General features: G+C 34.9%; 1 non-coding gene and 1 pseudogene across 1 annotated transcript; one reads left to right on the top strand and one right to left on the bottom strand.

Moving 5' to 3' along the window:
- LOC138095010 (rho GTPase-activating protein 17-like) overlaps positions 1–20,605 on the bottom strand; it is a 123,870-nt pseudogene that overhangs the window by 24,332 nt on the left and 78,933 nt on the right.
- TRNAC-GCA (transfer RNA cysteine (anticodon GCA)) lies at positions 20,477–20,548 on the top strand. Its single transcript has one exon. It is a non-coding gene; the product is annotated as a tRNA-Cys (tRNA).

Below are 20,605 nucleotides of genomic sequence, written 5' to 3'. Positions count from 1 at the left end.
GAAATAACGAAGTTCTGAGTTTCCTCTAGTTGATGTGAAAAAGCATACTTTTAAGACAAAAATAAGAGTCAGCTTCAACCTTCCTGATTCTTGATAGCCAAAGACTGATTTTGTCATGTGTCTTATATTTATGTTAATATTTCTAAATTCCCTAACAAACACATTGTTTCTTTCTTCAAAGATTGGAAGAAAAACCTTCTCCACATTCTACCTTATACATGTAGTAATTTTCATTGCAAAAAGAAAGTGAATAACTGCTGGAGCAAGCTTAAGAAAACAGTAGTAATTCTAATGAAAATACAAGTCGTGTTAAAAACAAAACTAAGCTAAAACAAACAGTGACATCTATAAGGTTTCTCCCTTTGACTTCTGCTTCTCTCTATGTTATTCTTCTCTTTATATGCAACTTGAAGCTTCAAATACATATTTTTCCCTTCTTCTCTCTACATCTTGGAAATGATGGACATCAGCAGTTTCTACTTTTGCATATTACATATTCTTTCGTGTGAAGAGATGTCCTCTCTCATGTTATCTTTCTCTTCCCAAGGAGAGAAATTTTATTTTCTCATGCCTAGGTCAAACATACATGACTAGGGAAGAAGAATCATGATGTATAAAAACAATAGAATTCACTACCAAAGAGGCCACGTGTTTAAATGTGAGATGAAGACAGCAGGGTCTTGAAAATTTCTATTAACTTGGGAGTCAATCATGCAGTTCTCCTTTATGCCTGTCTACCTACCACTCGTACTGGGATGTAAATTGCCTATCCACACAAAATGTTCATCTTACTTCCCTTCCCCATGACAGGCATTGCTAATTTGCCGTTATGCCTTTATCATCAAATTCAAATACAGTCATTAAATCCTGCAAGGCAGAGGGCTCCAGGAACCGCCTTTAAATCAAGTGGCATGCAAGGTAAATCTAATTTCTCATATCTTTCCTCTCACTTTCTCATTATATCTCCCACCCATTCTATGAATATTATAAAAGGTACCCTTCACTGTGTGAGTAATACCATAACTACAGTTCTCCACACTACTCTGAGAAGATGCTTTTGGAGAAACAAAAAGATAAGGAAAATGTATAAACATTTGTATGCTACACTGTCTCTAAGAACATTAATATTGCTTACCAGGATACTTATTTACTAAAGCTCCAAAATCTCTAAGACTCAATATACCCTAAGCAAACCTAAGGCCTGAATTTTATTTTTAATAGCTTGATTATATATATATAAATGTATCCTGGTTTTTAAATTGATTTTCATGCTTAATGGAATTTCTGTGTCAAATGCATACAAAATATTTTAGTTAAGATAAGTGCTATTATACATTAAAAAAAAGTATCATGACTTTAATTGCAACACATTAATGAGAGTTTAAATGATGTAATAGCATTTTGGTAAAGTGAATTCATCTTCACAAAGGATTAGTATTTGGGGGTATAGCATCTACTTCCTGTTCTCTGAAATCAATGAAATGATGTTATTATTTTAAAATATACATCATTTTAATTTCAATTTTAAAGAGTAATTCAGTGGTCACTTTTCCTTATTTATAGTCTGGGTCAGGCTATGTCCTAAAATTGGACTGAATACATTTTCATATTGTTTGCTTATATACTGGGCATTGGAAAGAGAAAAGGAGAAAAAGAACCGTGGTGCTGTTTCCTAACTTTCTTATCCTGATTTTATTTTGTGTTTATATTCTCCCTCTATCTTCTTTCTTTTCTCTTCTTCTCCTTTTCCTTTCCTTTTTTTGGTCTTCTTTCCTTCTCTCTCTCTCCTTCCTTTCATTCCTTCATCTGTTCCTTTTTAGCTCTGCTTATCGGTCTTTCTTTTTCTCTTTATGCCTTCATTCTACTTTAATAAAAATTGGACTAAATATTTCTATTCGATAAGTGAATTTGCCTATTATAACAATTGTTTTGATAATGTGAGTTTTTTTTTTAAGGAATACACATGGAAACTAGTAGGCATTGCCCCATTCATGTTTTGTCAAAGTGACTTTTATATAACTTTAGCTTACTTATACTTGAAAGCAAAACTTTTCCAAATAAATTTTCAGTATTTTTCTCATGTTTATTTCCTTTCTCTATTAATCTATTTAATGTTTCCCATGTCATCTTTTCATTGTAAGAGGCTTAAGTTTCTCAATTTCAGGGCATTTTCCACACTGGAAAAAATTTGCATCCCATTCTATGTTCTTTAACTCATATTTCTGCATTAGCAGGTTTCTAAAACTTAGCCTTGCTCAGACTGTGGGTTTCTGCTGACACATAAAGGCACTGCTGCAGAAGCAGAACTAAACTAAATAGAAATATGCTTGCCTTTGCATTAACAGCATTTCCTACAGGCTTTTCCATAAAGATAATCCCAGAAGAAAGTATAAAAGTGAAACTTTTGTTACTATAAAACAATGACAAGATTTTCTTCTTTTGTGGGTTATAAACACTTCCAAAGGTCAAAGTTAGCATTAGCAAAATGAGAAGAAATGTCCTGATATTTCGTTTGAATCCTCTCAGCCTTAATATCCTCTTTTTCTTTCTTCTCAAACTCCCTTTCCCATTTTGAACCTAGTTCTTTCCCACAAAGAGAACCATCTGACACCCTCCCTTGTTGCCTTCTAAAATGATCCAAGCTCTAGTCCTTTCACTGGGGGAGTTGTATTCTCAGTGCTAGGTCAAGTTTCAACAGGACACAATGTGTTAGGAAAAATACAAAAGTAGACATACAGGACCTCTTACTTGTAACACAGGGTTTGCAAAACCAAGGTGGAAAAGAAATTGCAACTGATCTTAGAATGTTACTGGCAATCAATAAAATAACACAAATGCCACTTAACATTAAATGAAATTTTAATCATGATAAATAAATAGTAATACTCTATAGATAATTTCTGGGCATTCTGACTTCATCTGCAGAAAATTGTCAGCATCTCCTTCTACCACATTTTTATGAGATACCTGATGGTGATTTTGTTTTTCTGTAGGAACGGACTTTTTGTACCTGGCTTCTCATCATAATAAATTTTTATATTAGGAGTCAGTATTTTGACTCATATATCTTGCCTTCTTAACTATGACAGAGGTTCCAACACTGTAATTTAGCATGAATGTGTGACACACACACACACACAAAATTGAAACAGAGTAAAGCTTTGATTTACACCTCTCTAGGACCTAGGTTCCATGGGCTTTCTCCATCTAATATAACTGCACAATACACATGTCCTGGCCTGAGCACCGAAGAATTGATGCTTTTGAACTGCGGTGTTAGAGAAGACTCTTGAGAGTCCCTTGAACTGCAAGGAGATCCAACCAGTCCATCCTAAAAGAAATCAGTCCTGAATATTCATTGGAAGGACTGATGCTGAAGATGAAACTCCAATATTTTGGCTACCTGATGAGAAGAACTGACTCATTGGAAAAGATCTGGTGATAGAAAAGATTGAAGGCAGGAGGAAAAAGGGATGACAGAGGATGAGATGGTTGGATGGCATCAGCGACTCAATGGAAATGAGTTTGAGCAAGCCCTGGGAGCTGGTGATGAAAAGAATGCCTGCTGTGCTGCAGTCCATGGTGTCGTAAAGATTCAGACATGACTGAGCAGTTGAACTGATTGATATGTCCTAAGATGCTCTCTAACATTCTATGTTGGATGCCTTCCTCTTCTTAAATGCCACTGAGTACAATTTAAAATCTGTGTTTAGCAGACGACATGATCCTCTACATGGAAAACCCTAAAGACTCCACCAGAAAATTACTAGAGCTCATCAATGAATATAGTAAAGTTGCAGGATATAAAATCAACACACAGAAATCCCTTGCATTCCTATACACTAATAATGAGAAAGTAGAAAAAGAAATTAAGGAAACAATTCCATTCACCATTGCAATGAAAAGAATAAAATACTTAGGAATATATCTACCCAAAGACTAAAGACCTATATATAGAAAACTATAAAACACTGATGAAAGAAATCAAAGAGGACACTAATAGATGGAGAAATATACCATGCTCATGGATTGGAAGAATCAATATAGTGAAAATGAGTATACTACCCAAAGCAATTTACAAATTCAATGCAATCCCTATCAAGCTACCAGCCATATTTTTCACAGAACTAGAACAAATAATTTCAAGATTTGTATGGAAATACAAAAAACCTCGAATTGCCAAAGCAATCTTGAGAAAGAAGAATGGAACTGGAGGAATCAACTTGCCTGACTTCAGGCTATACTACAAAGCCACAGTCATCAAAACAGTATGGTACTGGCATAAAGACAGACATATAGACCAATGGAACAAAATAGAAAGCCCAGAGATAAATCCACACACATATAGACACCTTATCTTTGACAAAGGAGGCAAGAATATACAATGGAGTAAAGACAATCTCTTTAACAAGTGGTGCTGGGAAAACTGGTCAACCACTTGTAAAAGAATGAAACTAGATCACTTTCTAACACCGCACACAAAAATAAACTCAAAATGGATTAAAGATCTAAATGTAAGACCAGAAACTATAAAACTCCTAGAGGAGAACATAGGCAAAACACTCTCAGACATAAATCACAGCAGGATCCTCTATGATCCACCTCCCAGAATTCTGGAAATAAAAGCAAAAATAAACAAATGGGATCTAATTAAAATTAAAAGCTTCTGCACAACAAAGGAAACTATAAGCAAGGTGAAAAGACAGCCTTCTGAATGGGAGAAAATAATAGCAAATGAAGCAACTGACAAACAACTAATCTCAAAAATATACAAACAACTTATGCAGCTCAATTCCAGAAAAATAAACGACCCAATCAAAAAATGGGCCAAAGAACTAAATAGACATTTCTCCAAAGAAGACATACAGATGGCTAACAAACACATGAAAAGATGCTCAACATCACTCATTATCAGAGAAATGCAAATCAAAACCACAATGAGGTACCACTTCACACCAGTCAGAATGGCTGCGATCCAAAAATCTGCAAGCAATAAATGCTGGAGAGGGTGTGGAGAAAAGGGAACCCTCCTACACTGTTGGTGGGAATGCAAACTAGTACAGCCACTATGGAGAACAGTGTGGAGATTCCTTAAAAAATTGCAAATAGAACTACCTTATGACCCAGCAATCCCATTGCTGGGCATACACACCGAGGAAACCAGAATTGAAAGAGACACATGTACCCCAATGTTCATCGCAGCACTGTTTATAATAGCCAGGACATGGAAACAACCTAGATGTCCATCAGCAGATGAATGGATAAGAAAGCTGTGGTACATATACACAATGGAGTATTACTCAGCCATTAAAAAGAATACATTTGAATCAGTTCTGTTGAGATGGATGAAACTGGAGCCGATTATACAGAGTGAAGTAAGCCAGAAAGAAAAACACCAATACAGTATACTAACACATATATATGGAATTTAGAAAGATGGCAATGACGACCCTGTATGCAAGACAGGAAAGAAGACACAGCTGTGTATAACGGACTTTTGGACTCAGAGGAAGAGGGAGAGGGTGGGATGATTTTGGAGAATGGCATTCTATCATGTATACTATCATGTAAGAATTGAATTGCCAGTCTATGTCTGACGCAGGATACAGCATGCTTGGGGTTGGTGCATGGGGATGACTCACTGAGATGTTATGGGGAGGGAGGTGGGAGGGGGGTTCATGTTTGGGAACACATGTAAAAATTAAAGATTTTAAAATTAAAAAAAAATAAAATAAAATAAAATTAAATTAAAAAAAATAAAATAAAATAAAATCTGTGTTTATCCTTCCTCCCCATGCCTGCCTGTGTACAAAAAGAAAAAAAAAAATCTAAAAGCTCTAATTGACACAATATTAGGGGGAACAAAAAAGCTCAAGCTTCTAGGAGCATGGACTGGTTTTGAAGAGATGATGTTCATAATGTTGCTCTTCATGTCACTTATTCAGTCAGGTTTTAAACATAAACACAAAATCCCTACTCCCACCTCAAATCCCATTAATCATGCTCGGAAGCTTAGTGTATCCGTATTTCAATTAGGCAGAGAAAGAAAGGGCAAAATACTATAAAAGTTCAATACAAACCACACAGTGACATATTGGCAATGATATTCCTACCTTTAATTTCTTCATCAGGATTAAAAGTGTTTATGAACAAATTACACTATGCTAAGAGTTTGTAGTGATATAGAAAACAATGCCACATGTACACATTTTTACTGGAGATGGCTTTTGTATAAGTTAAATTTCAATTAAAAGTATACCCATATTTTTCTTGCTTTCACCAAATTTGGTTTAAAAATATTACAATAAAGACAATATTTTTATGGTTCACATCAAAGGAGCCTAGCCAGTAAATCAAAATATGTCAGTGTTTTTAAAAAGTTTTATATAGCTTCCAGCATGACTAAGGCAAGGTTCTGCTAAGGAATAGTAAGTGTAAGAACGACTTGGAAATTATTCAAAAATTCACTCTGCCTGCCATTAAATACTTGCAGTCTGTACTGAATTACGTATGGAAAGCAGGCCAGATTAAAGAGGTGGGAAGAGTCTAAATGGCACAAACAAGAGAATCCAGAGAAAAAGACGAGAATCTGTGTGTGTGTGTGTGTGTGTGTGTGTGTGTGTGTATCTGGGTGTGGCTTTATTATACTCCTCGTGTGCTACCTCATCAGTTGATGTGCATTCTAAAGGATTAATAGAGTTCTTTGAATCTGGCTTGCTCAGATGAGTTACATGTTATGATTTCTTTTGCTTTCAGAACATCTAGAACACTTACATCATCTGTCATTAATAAATGTATGTTTTTTAAAGGTATTATATGTTCTTTAAAGGTATCTGTTGGCATCTTTATATGAACCACATAACCTTCTCATTTTGATGCGGACCCACAGACTCATCTCTAATATGTTTATAACATTGCTACTACCCATTTCTAGGTAAGGATTTGATTCTCAGACAGGATGAAAGAGCTACAACATGACATAGGCTCAGCTCACTCTTTGTATACCACCACAAGGCCAACATGACCGCAAGTCATGGGGGAGGGTTCCCTTTATACAAAATATCAAGAAACTGTGACTCACATGATAGCAACCTGATCTGAACAAAAAGCTCATTTTAAATATTTATTTTGGCTACATACTGACACTTCTCAACTACTCTGAACTAAGGTTAGGTGGGACAATATAAAGATTTTAATAGAAGCAAGGGTTAAAAAAAGGACATGAAGGGAAAAATACACTTAAATTCAAAATAAACTTTGAAAATCAGTGTGGCTGACATTAGGGAGCTAGCGAAAAACTTGAATATTTTTTATAATACTCTGCCAGAAGAACTGGAATATTTTTAATTGATGCCTCTGAGAGATTTTGGCTTATGTTCCAGGTAAAACATGTTAAAACACTAGAGACTAATACTCATTAAAATATATGCTTTTAAATATATCATTATAAGAAGATGGTGTTTTCAACAATGTATTAATTACACAAAAAAAAACATTTAAATATCCTCAGCAGATAAGCTCTTAGTTCTATCAGTAAAAATAACTTTGTGTAATACATAAAATTAGGCTGTAAACAACTGCTTTTTTTCTATTTTTAGAAGTATTAACTCTTAGTGCAATTAATTTCTAGAAATCAATATGCTGGTTCAGAGTAAAATCTTTTTTTTTTTTTTTTTTAAGCTACTTCCACTGGGTATATGTAAGGAATCTGCCCTACTTGAATTGTATTGTTCCATTGCATTTCATCAAGGAAATTTTAAAATGCTTTATGTGCTAAGGGTAAAAGCTTTCTAAATGGAAATTCAGGTGTATGAGATCAATTAAAGGTAAGAGACACTTTACTATAGCCATCAAAAATTGTGAAGTTACTGGAAAAGCATAAGCCATTGTACATTAGAAGATTGCATATGTGTTATACCTGTCTGTAATTTAGTTCTAGTAAACAGATTTCAGAGAGAAAACCATAAATAAGTAGATGCTGCTTGAATGCTAGTGGAATGAGTTTCACTTGGTATATGATTTAATTTAATCATACATTTTAATAAAACTTATTTTAACTCAACTACCTCAGGAAAGAAAGAAAGAAGAAAGTGTTAGTTGCTCAATTGTGTCTGACTCTTTGAGACCCCATGGACTGTAGCCCTCCAGGCTTCTCTGTTCATGGAATTCTCCCAGACAAGAATACTGGAGTAGATTGCTATTCCCTTCTAGTCTAACCTGATTATTATAACTGAAGAATGTTTTAGAAGGCAATATGAAGCAAAAAGATTTAAACGATCCTTTTTAAAATAAAAAATGTATTTCATTATGTAGTACAGCAAATCATTAAGCACAATATATCCTACTAAAGACATGTATCATTATTTTCAGAAAATAATAAGATTAACAAAAATTAATTATTCTTAAAATGTTATAGTGACCGGAGTTTCCAAATTAAGTATCGTTGTTCTGTTTAAAAAGAATCCTTAGGATGTGTCTCATGTAACGTGTGCTTAAAATATTAAAAATATTTAACTGTTTTTGGCACATATGTATATATATATATAATATATGCTAAGTGCTTGTTAACAGATTTGGAATATTTAAATTCTGTTCATAAACTTATTTGCATTTAACTCTAAAAATGTTAGAGGTTGAAAGCACGTAAATTTATTTTTTTAATTTAACTGATACCTACATGTGACTTTTGTGATCACTCAAAAGAACTGAATTTTATAAATACATGATTTTAAATATGACCTGCTTGCCTTTTTTAAACACTAATATAATTCAAGAGTCTGGTGTGGTGATAATGGTGGTATTTGATGATAGATTAAATAGGCAGATCACTAACTTTCTAAGCATTTATGTTTTAGTGCTGTTTATGCTTTAGCTGTGAAAATGTATCTTTATAATCAATGTATTACTCAATAAAGTTATGGACAGTAAGGTACATTTTTAACTCTTCAGTTTAAAACAAAAACATAACACAGCATCAAGCATGTTGAGATGATTTATAGATTTGCAATTTCTAATCATTTCCTCTTCACGTGGGTTTGACAATAAACACATTCAAGTCATTCAGGCCCCACGAGGCTTAAGAACAGGGCCAGTTGCATTTCTATTTAGAGGGAAAAGACTGAGTACTTCCTAAGCTTACTGGGCTTCCTCTAACTATACAATTTTTGTTTTGACAAATTAATATATTTAAGTCATAAAACTATCTGTGATTTTAAATTCTTCACATATGGTTAAAATTGCCCATTTTTCTTATCTAAAAAAACATAAAGGCTTTTCTTGCCAGTCCTTCATGCTTAAAACATGAAACAAAGCTCAGAAAAATATATATTCTTCATCATATATTCTTACAAAGTCATAATATATTTTTCTATATTTGAGAAATGTTGATCTCTGCCACTTCAGTAAGCCTTCCAATAAATTCTGTCCAATTCCCCTTCTGATCTAACAGAAATGTCCATACACCCACAAAGTACTATATTACATAAAAGGATGAAGCAAAATACCAGTTGAGATTCTAAGAATGGATAGAGCCCATTATTAAAAACATCAAAACAAATTCTAAGGCTAAATTCAAAGAGAACCTGATTATTGATGTGTCTATTCCCAGAAACCCAGGGACTAAAGACCTTGGACTGATTTGAAAACCTTGTGTAAGAGAGATTGGTGTATATACAACATTGGTGAGGAGGGGTGGTGTGGATGGGGACATATATAAATAGATTTTCTCTTGGCAACCACATTTCAGTATTTACCATAGGATGTAATCCTTTCACTGTTTCTTGTTTTGGAGGATGGATGGAGGCATTAGACTGGTTCTTCTCTCTGAATTTGAAGGGAGAAAGACAAAAGAATTTTGGTATGAGTATGTGCAAGAGGAGAAGACTGTCACTTTATGCCTTAGACTACTGATTATTTATCCATCAGACTTAACATCTAGCTGGCATAGAAAGTGTTCTAGGGAAAACTGGTACAGATATTAAACAGGTAATTCATACCTGCTCATGTTCTTGGTTCTAAAGAGATATGTGAGATAAATGACTAAGTGACTTGAAGAGAATTATTACAAATTACAAATTTATAAATCATCTAAACATACTTGATACTATGTTATGTTTTTATTTTAAATTGAGGAGTTAAAAAAGTACCTCATTGTCCATAAGTTTATGAGACGTATCCCTGCTGAAGGGACTCAAATATACAAGAAACTTTGTACTACAGTACAAAATTATATATATTTGTACTACAGGACAAAATTATATATTTTTGTACTACAGGACAAAATTATTACAGACCTGGAAGGGACAATGGAAAAGTTTAGGGGGAGAAACAAGACAAGCAAGTTGGATGCAGACAGGGATGAAGTTAGCTGATAACTGTTGACGGAATGTGTAAAATTAAATTCATGTCAGCCACACACTCTGTTGTTGACCAGTAGAATGGGGACAGCAAACTTGTTACTACTTATACTGCTGTTGTTTCGTCACTAAGTTGTGGTTTGCAACTCTTTTGCAACTCCAAGGACTGTAGCCCACCAGACTTCCCTGTCCATGGGATTTCCCAGGCAAGAAACTGGAGTGGGTCCATTTCTTTCATCAGGGGATCTTCCTGACCCAGGGATTAAACACATGTCTCTGATATTTCTGGCAGGTTTTTACTGCTGAGCTACCAGGGAAGCCCACTACTTATATTAGATGATGCAAATATTCCAACCAATAAAAAACAAGCACTGCCAACTCGTGTGGGGCACATGTTGCTGCATTTTAACTCCTGACTTTTCCGTTTTCAATCCCCCAGTGCCAGAAGCATAGGACAAAAAGGGAAGATGAGACCATGAGAAAGCATATTACAAAAGTTCCTACTAAGACTGAGCAGACACACATTTCTTAGTGAGTGAGGGTGGCACTTCAAATTAAATAAAATTGAAATGTTGACACAGATACATTTAAGTCTTAATGCTAAATGTTGACTGAGATAATAACTTGTTTTACCCAGGGAATTCAGTACTCAGAGGGTAAGTTTTTTTGAAGAGAGTTTACTAGGAAAGCAAAATATTTTCATGTATCAAAGCATTATTTTCAAAAGGTTTAAACATGCCTCTCATAAAAATACTGACTAGACAGTAATCAAACTTTGATTAACTGTTTAAAGAGATAACTTGCAAGATGTGAAGATCTTTATCATATAATTTGAGAAAATTTCCATGGCCATTTGAGGGAAGTTTGATAAGTTGGAAAATAGGTTGGTTTATGTCCCATAGAGCAATAAAATCTAAATGTTGGGGTCACCTTCTCTATTCAAGAGACATGATTTGCATTTCTGACAAAATCTACATTTTAGCCTGTAATTTCAAGAGAAAAACCTCTAATAAATAGTCAACAGTAAATCAAACAAACACACATTTCAAAGAAAATTAAATGATATTTGAGTAGACCTGTGAGATCAGGGGTCATTAAGTTTTGTGTGTGTGTGTATGAAAATCCAGCTAATAAATATTTTAGGCTCTGTGATATATATAGTTTCTGAGGCAACTAGTCAACTTTATCTTTGTAGAGCAAAAAAAGACAAAGATAATATCAAAAAAAGTAGCATAGCTATGACTCAAAATAATTTTATTCATGAACACCAAAATGTGAATTTTATACAATTTCTTTGTTATAAAAAATTGGGCAGTTCTATGAAAACCTGTTCAACTGAAGTTCTATGTTCAACTAAAGTTGAACAGTTCTATGAAGACCTACAAGACCTTCTAGAACTAACACCCAAAAAAGATGTCCTTTTCATTATAGGGGACTGGAATGAAAAGTAGGAAGTCAAGAAACACCTGGAGTAACAGGCAAATTTGGCCTTAAAGTACAGAATGAAGCAGGGAAAAGGCTAATAGAGTTCTGCCAAGAGAATGTGCTGGTCATAGCAAACAACGTTTTCCAACAACACAAGAGAAGACTCTACACATGGACACTACCAGATGGTCAACACCGAAATCAGACTGATTATATTCTTTGCAGCCAAAGATGGAGAAGCTCTATACAGTCAGCAAAAATAAGACCAAGAGCTGACTGTGGCTCAGATTGTGAACTCCTTATTGCCGAATTCAGACTGAAATTGAAGAAAGTGGAGAAAACCACTAGGCCATTCAGGTATGACCTAAATCAAATCCCTTATGACTATACAGTGGAAGTGAGAAATAGATTTAAGGGACTAGATCTGATAGACAGAGTGCCTGATGAACTATGGATGGAGGTTCATGACACTGTACAGGAGCTAGGAATCAGACCATCCCCAAGAAAAGACATGCAAAAAAGAAAAATGGCTGAGGAGGCCTTACAAATAGCTAGGAAAAGAAGGGAAATGAAAAGCAAAGGAGAAAAGGAAAGATCTACCCATTTGAATGCAGAGTTCCAAAGAATAGCAAGGAAAGATAAGAAAGCCTTCCTCAGCAATCAATGTAAAGAAATAGAGGAAAACAATAGAATGGGAAAGACTAGAGATCTCTTCAAGAAAATCAGAGATACCAAGGGAACATTTCATGCAAAAAGGGGCTCAATAAGGAGAGAAAAGATAGGGACCTCACAGAAGCAGAAGATATTAAGAAGAGGTGGCAAGAATACACAGAAGAACTATACAAAAAAGATCTTCATGACCCAGATAATCACGATGGTGTGATCACTCACCTAGAGCCAGACATCCTGGAATGTGAAGTCAAGTGGGCCTTAGGAAGCATAACTATGAACAAAGCCAGTGGAGGTGATGGAATTCCAGTTCAGCTATCTCAGTCCTAAAAGATGATGCTGTGAAAGTGCTATACTCAATATGCCAGCAAATTTGGAAAACTCAGCAGTGGCCACAGGACTGGAAAAGGTGTTTTCATTCCAGTCCCAAAGAAAGGCAATGCCAAAGAAGGCTCAAACTACCGCACAATTGCACTCATCACACATGCTGGTAAAGTAATGCTTAAAATTCTCCAAGCCAGGCTTCAGCAATATGTGAACTGTGAACTTCCAGATGTTCAAGCTGGTTTTAGTAAAGGCAGAGGAAACAGAGATCAAATTGCCAACATCTGCTGGATCATCGAAAAAGCAAGAGAATTCCAGAAAAAACATCTATTTCTGCTTTATTGACTATGCCAAAGCCTTTGACTGTGTGGATCACAATAAACTGTGGAAAATTCTGAAAGAGATGGGAATACCAGACCACCTGACCTGCCTCTTGAGAAATTTGTATGCAGGTCAGGAAGCAGTAGTTAGAACTGGACATGGAACAACAGACTGGTTCCAAATAGGAAAAGGAGTAATGTCAAGGCTGTATACTGTCACCCTGCTTATTTAACTTATATGCAGAGTTCATCATGAGAAACAATGAGCTGGATGAAGCACAAGCTGGAATCAAGACTGCCGGGAGAAATATCAATCACCTCAGATATGCAGATGACACCACCCTTATGGCAGAAAGTGAAGAAGAACTAAAGAGCTTCTTGATGATAGTGAAAGAGGAGAGTGAAAAAATTGGCTTAAAGCTCAACACTCAGAAAACTAAGATCATGGCATCTGATCCCATCACTTCATGGGAAATAGATGGGGAAACAGTGGAAACAGTGTCAGACTTTATTTTGGGGAGCTCCAAAATCACCACAGATGGTGATTGCAGCCATGAAATTAAAAGATGCTTACTCCTTGGAAGGAAAGTTATGACCAACCTAGACAGCATTTTAAAAAGCAGAGATATTACTTTGCCAACAAAGGTCTGTCTAGTCAAGGCTATGGTTTTGCCAGCGGTTATGTATGGATGTGAGAGTTGGACTATAAAGAAAGCTGAGTGCCTAAGAATTGTTGCTTTTGAACTGTGGTGTTGGAGAAGACTCTTGAGAGTTCCTTGGACTGCAAGGAGATCCAACCAGTCCATTTTAAAGGAGATCAGTCCTGGGTGTTCATTGGAAGGACTAATGTTGAAGCTGAAACTCCAATACTTTGGCCACCTGATGCAAAGAGCTGACTCACTGGAAAAGACGCTGCTGCTGGGAGGGATTGGGGGCAGGAGGAGAAGGGGACAACAGAGGATGAGATGGTTGGATGGCATCACTGACTCAATGGACATGGGTTTGGGTGGACTCTTGGAGTTGGTGATGGACAAGGAGGCCTGGTCTGTTGCGGTATGTGGTTGCAGATTCAGACATGACTGAGCAACAGAACTGATGTCATAAAATATTCTTCTTTTGATTTTTTTCAATTAAAAGTGTGAAAAAAAAAATCATAGCCTGTGGTCATATAAAAACTGGGTGGGCCAGACTTGGTCCTGGTGTTATATAGTCTATGACATTTAATGGAAACATGGTTGGTTTTTTATCTTTACATCCAAGTTGTATTAATATGTGATTACACATTAGTTAGTTGAATCTTTTCACACTTGTTCTACTTACAATTTGAAGTTCTCAGTTTAAAATGTTTCAAAGGACTTGGACCTTAACCAGAAAGACAAGGGACCCTTAAGCATACTGAGAAATAGTTTTTATAGCTTTAACCTTATATAACCCTAGATAGGCAAGTTACTTAGATTATTTGGACGTCTCATAGTCCAGACAATTGAGATAAATAATTTCTAAGGTTAGTCTTAAGCATAAGACTATTTAATATAAATTTAAATTATTTAGGAAAATATTTTCTCTATATTGTTTTTTCACACTTGTAGAGAAATTATGTCAAGTGAGAATTACATTCTCAATCTCAAACACATGTCATCATCATCTACATTTTATACAGCTTCATGTGCAATGTGATTTGCATTTAGATGGACATAATACATGTATTTTCAGAGGATTCACACCAAAAATTATAGCCCTAGAAGCATTTATAAAACTGAGCAATGTTGAGAAGGGACAATATAATCAAAATGAAGTTGTATGAAATGTTGGCAATTGCTTTTTTATTATAGGATTCTGAATGAAGAATCCAAAGTCAGGAGGACAAAGACATTCAAAACTAAATGACTTATCTAAATTAGATTCTAGTTCTATAAAAATTTCATAAGCAAAATCACCTCAAAGGGGAGAATCTAGATCACTTAGAGATTAATATGAAAATTATAAACAAACAAATCTTCTTTCAAACACAAGTGAAACATGAAAATATATGGCCCATTCTGCCACCTGAAACTATTTTCACTTACGCATACTCCAGAGAAGAAATAAAATTTGAAGGTAAGTATACTTTTAATTGCATAAATGATATGTATTAATGAAAAATATTTCAATTACATCACTGTTAACTAGACTGGTGACACTATCATAGAAACATTTTGTATTGTGATAGTTTGACAAGAGACTATTTCTAATTATCTCCTTTTGTTGCATTGCTTCTTAGAGAGAGATAACTAGCCCATCTGAAATTTAAAATTTGAATAGCTTGTAAGAGTTCTGTTATGTGTTTAGGACAGAAAGGGAGGGACTTAAATAATCTGAATATTTTATTTTTTTTTTGAATATTTTATTTAAAATAAAAGTTTATATGGAAACCTCGTTGTTCAAAAGTATTTTTTCTTCCAGATTATCTTTCTCCTTTCTCCATATCTATTCAATTAAAAAATGTTCAGTTAAATAAAAGGGGCCTAATAAGCCCCACAAATTTACTGACCTTACTCTTTGTGGAAATATAAAGTGAATGAAAAAGCTTTCTTTGGCTTTTTTCTTTATTCAGTTTTTATGTTTATTCAGTTTTATTCAGTTTTTATATCCAGGAAGAGAAGACTTAGGAAAAAAATTTTACATAGACTAAGAAAATGTTTAACATACATTAATATCCCAAATAAGAATTAGAGTACTGTAAAAATAATAGTGCATAAAAGTAATAGAACCTGCCTTGATTACCACAACTCCTGTTAATTATATTTCCACATTGTTTAAATCACTGCAATGATCACACTTATTATGTGCCTATTATGTTTCAAACACTGTACTAGACAGAAACTTTTTGTCCTTTTTTTTTTTATGCAAAGGAAGAGACAGAGACTATAACCAAATGGCAAGAATGTAGTCAAAAGTTAGAAGATTAACACTATAGGACAGTTCAACAGATAGAAAAAGAAATCACAGAAAACATCATTTGTTATAATCCAAAGTAAGTAAGCTTTTCTTTGTAGAATCATTTATGTTAAAATCCCTGGGGTAATGGTGAAGAGATGTCATGTAAGCTAACCTAAATCTTAATAAAATATCTATTAAAGCAGGACAACAATAGAGTACAATAATATTAACATTAATAATTACAATAATAATTACAATTTCTTCAGCTAAATTTTATAAAGATTGAAAAAACATATGACTTAAATCCATGGGACTGAAAGCCATTACATTTTGGATTAACAAAGTGAAGTGAAATCGCTCAGTCATGTCCAACTCTTTGCGACCCCATAGGGTGTAGCCTACCAGGCTCCTCCGTCCATGGGATTCTCCAGGCAAGAGTACTGGAGTGGGTTGCCGTTTCCTTTTCCAGGAGATCTTCCCAACCCAGGGATAGAACCCAGGTCTCCCGCGTTACAGGCAGACACTTTACCATCTGAGCCACCGGGGAAGACTTAACAAAATATAATTTTAAACAGTACAAAGAACTATATAGTTAATAAGTCAGTGTTATAAAGTGTCAAGATAATATTTAAAATGTATTTTCATTTCTCTTTCTCCTTATATTTTGATACCAATTTCTTTCACATTAATATCCTTTCCCTAAATCACTTTTATTTATACATTTTATACATGTTATATACACAGTGTTGTTTTCAGGTATCAATAAGAATTGCTTTTGGTCATTGTATGTTTTGTTTATGAACATATCTATAAATACATATTGTTCTAAACTAGCTGTGTAATTTAAATACAAACATACCTTAACTTTCACAAACTGCATCGAGTGACATGCAATGACAGTGAGCAACAGGATATATATATGACTTTGAACAACTTTCACACCTATTTCTATTGATGCCTCCATGACATTGGTAGAGCACTTATAAGAAACTTTGAAAGGTGATGCATGAATTTTTTAGCTAATGTTACAAAAACGCTTTCATGCTCAGTCATTCAATCATGTCCAACTTTTTGTGACCACCTAGACTGTAGCCCATCAGGCTCCTCTATCCATAGAACTTTCCAGACCAAAATATTGAAGTTGGTTGCCATTCCCTTCTTCAAAGGATCTTTCCTGACCCAGGGATTTAACCCACATCTCCTGTGACTCCTGCAGTGATAGGCAGATTCTTTACCACTGAGTCACCTGGGAAGTCCACTTACAAAAATATACCACAAAAATGCACTGCATATCAAATATATCCCCATTGGTCTCTATAGATTTAATGGGAACTTTTATTGGATTTATTTTAACATGAATACCCCAATTTTGAAGAAATACATGCATGCTTAGTTGCTTAATAGTGTCTGACTTTTTGTGACCCATGGACTGTAGCCCGCCAGGCTCCTTTATCCATGGAATTCTCCAGGCAAGAATACTGGAGTGGGTAGCCATTCCCTTTTCCAGGGACTCTTCCTGACCCAGGGATCGAATCCAGGTCTCCTGCATTACAGGCAAATTCCTTACTGTCTAACTTTTATTGGATTTATTAACATGAATATCCCAATTTTGAAGAGATACATATATAATCACAACTTACTAATGTAATGTAATATATAAAGTATAAATTATTAAGTGACTATCTTCAAAGAATGTTCTAAAAATAAATACATAGAGGAATTCTAAATATTTCTTTCTATATCCATTGGTGTAAGTTGGTCTCCCCCTTTGTGAGCTCTGTAGGCCACTATTGTAGCTCAATAATTTACAGCTCAGGGATGGGGAAGGTAGATTTGATGCAACTAGAATTTGGGGGTAATATATATCAGACTTTGGGGATGGAGGACAGGATATATGTTTTAAAAAGTGTTTAAAAATTACTGGTCTGAAAGAAGAAACTTTCAAATCTGTATCCCAAAGACTTTTATTCCCCTATTATGTATCTAAGAATCCTTTTCTCTGCAATCTTCTTTCAAAGAATAAGAACTCTGTCAAAGAGGAAAATGGGATTAGAGAAAGGTCATGTTATTTAGAAATTATGCCATTACATACTTACTGGCCAAATTTACATCCAATGATAAGGATAGTCTAAGAAGTTTTACATATCATCCAGGTACTCAGAGAAGAACTGCAACCCCAATAATAACTGAAGCTCATTTTTACATTTGTAATTTTTCAGTAATAAATTTTAAAACAATAATTATTATGTTGCATATTAATTCATCTGTTAGCTCACATCCACGGGAGTGTTGTAGTTTCTTCCAAAACAAAAACAATAATATATAAGCATCAGAAGCCATGAGAAATGAGAATATACCGAATATAATCAGGAAGAAGAGCATTTAACTTGCACTATCAATCATGCTACAATAATATCTAATGTAATTTTTAGAAATTGATTGGGTTGTATGAGCTTTTTATATATTTTTGATCTTAACTCATTATCAGTCAAATCCTTCGCAAATATTTTCTCTCATTCTGTATGTGGTCGTTTCATTATTTTCAGTAGTTTCCTTTTCTGTGCAGAAACTTTTAAGTTTAATTAGATCTCATCAGTTTATTTTTGCTTGTATTTCCTTTGCTTTAGGACACAGACCCCACCAAAAACTTACTGCTGCCATTTATGACAGAGTGTTCTACCTATGCTTTCTTCTGGGACTTTTATAGTATCTGGTCTTATTTTTATGTCTTTGATTCATTTTTGGTTTGTTTTTGTGTATGGTGTTAGAGAATCTTCTAATTTTTCTTTTACATATAGATGTCCAGTTTTCCTAGCACCGCTTATCGAAGAGACTGTCTCTTCTTCATTGTATATTCTTGCCTCCTTTGTCATAGATGAGTTGATCATTAGTGTGTGGGGTTATTTCTGGGCTTTCTATATTGTTCCATTGATCTATATTTCTATTTTTTTAATATAACTTTACTTATTTGGGGCTGTGCTGGGTTTTTGCTGCTGCACGGGGTTTTCTCTAGTTGCAGAGAGTGGGAGTTAACCTAGTTGTAGTCTGTGGGCTTTTCATTACGGTGGCTTCTCTTGGCAGAGGACAGGCTTGAGGGCATGGGGTCCTCAGTAGCTGCAGCGCGTGGTATCAGCAGTCATGGCTCCTGGGTTTCGTCGCTCCATGGGATGTGGGATCTTCCCAGATCAGGAATCAAACCTGTGTCTCCTGCACTGGCAGGCAGATTCTTTACCACTGAGCCACCAGGGAGTCCTACATTTTCTGTCTCTGTGACAGTACTATACTGTTTTGATTGCTGCAGCTTGTAGTATAGTCTGAAATCAGCAGGCATGAGTCCTCCAGTTCTATTTTTCTTTTTCAAATTTGTTTTGGCATCCAAGGTCTTTTGTGTTTCCATGCAAATTGTAACTTTTTTTGTACTGATTTTGTGAAAAATGCTATTGGTAATCTATTGGTATTTGTAATGACAGGGATTGCATTGAATCTGTGTATAAATTGTTCATACAGATCAACATCAAAGGAACAAAAAAACCTGAGAGAAAAGTGGGCAGATGAACTCAATAGACAGCTTAAAAAAGAAAAAGACATGCAGGTGGATACCAGGCACTTTCAAAGATGCCCAACGTTGCTAAGCATCAGGGAAATGAAAATCAAAACTACAATGAGGTATCTTCTCACACCTGTCAGGATGACTATTACCAAAAAGAACAAAAATAATATGTCAGCAAGGATATGGAGAAATGAGAATCCTTCTACACTGTTGGTGGGAATGTAAATTTGTGCAGCTACTGTGGACAACAGAAAGAGTGTTTTACAAAAAAAAAACTAAATATAGAACCACCAAATGACCCCGCAATTCAAATTTGGATATATACATATCTAAAATAAAAATACTAATTCAAAAAGACACACACTCCATATATTAATAGCAGCATTATTTACAACTTCTAAGATAATGGCAAAACCTAAGTGTCCATCAACAGATGAATAGAGAATATTTGTCATATATATATACATGTATAAACATCTATATGTATGCATGTATGTATCTTTCTAATCACACACATAGATACTCAGCTATATGAAAGAATGGAATTTTGCCATTTGTGACAACATGAATGGACTTGGAGCATATTACACTATGTGAAATAAGTCAGGAAAATACTGTATGATATCATTTATATATGTAACCTAAAAAGTATAACAAACTAGTGACTATAACAACGACAGCAACAACAAAAGCAGACTCAGGTATAGAGAAAAAATTAATGGTTACCAGTGGGGAGAGAGACGAGGGAAGGGGCAGTATAAGGAAAGGGAATTAGGAGGTACAAAGTATTACGTATAAAATAAGTTACAAGGAAGTGCTGTCCAACATGTGGAATATAGTCAATATTTTATAATAACTATAAATGGACTATAACCTTTAAGAATTGTGAATCACTATTTTATATATACTAAGTCTCCCTGGTGGCTCAGATGGTAAAGCGTCTGCCTGCAATGCAGGAGACCCAGGTTCGAGCCCTGGGTTGGGAAGATCCCCTGGAGAAGGAAATGGCAACCCACTCCAGTACTCTTGCCTGGAAAATTCCA

Source organism: Capricornis sumatraensis, chromosome 19 (genome assembly GCF_032405125.1).
Source record: "Capricornis sumatraensis isolate serow.1 chromosome 19, serow.2, whole genome shotgun sequence".
Lineage (NCBI taxonomy): Eukaryota > Metazoa > Chordata > Mammalia > Artiodactyla > Bovidae > Capricornis > Capricornis sumatraensis.
This window is presented reverse-complemented; position numbering and strand designations above follow the sequence as displayed.